Source organism: Corvus brachyrhynchos, unplaced genomic scaffold (assembly GCF_000691975.1).
Source record: "Corvus brachyrhynchos isolate BGI_N302 unplaced genomic scaffold, ASM69197v1 scaffold727, whole genome shotgun sequence".
NCBI lineage: Eukaryota > Metazoa > Chordata > Aves > Passeriformes > Corvidae > Corvus > Corvus brachyrhynchos.
The window spans coordinates 17,788-18,082 of NW_008239121.1; positions in this window are offsets into that span (position 1 = coordinate 17,788).

Below are 295 nucleotides of genomic sequence, written 5' to 3' on the forward strand. Positions count from 1 at the left end.
AACCCCCCAGGAGACCCCCCAAAAACCGCTGGAGACCCCACAGAAAACCCTGCAGAACCCCCAAAAACCGCTGGAGACCCCCCAAAAACCGCTGGAGACACCACAAAAACTGCTGGAGACCTCACAAAACCCCTGCAGAACCCCCAAAAACAGCTGGAGACCCCCTAAAACCCCTGCAGAACCCACAAAAACCACTGGAGAACCCGCAAAAACCCCAGAAGAGCCCCCAAAAACCGCTGGAAAAACCCCAAAAACCCCAGAAGAGCCCCCAAAACACACTGGGGACCCCACAAAA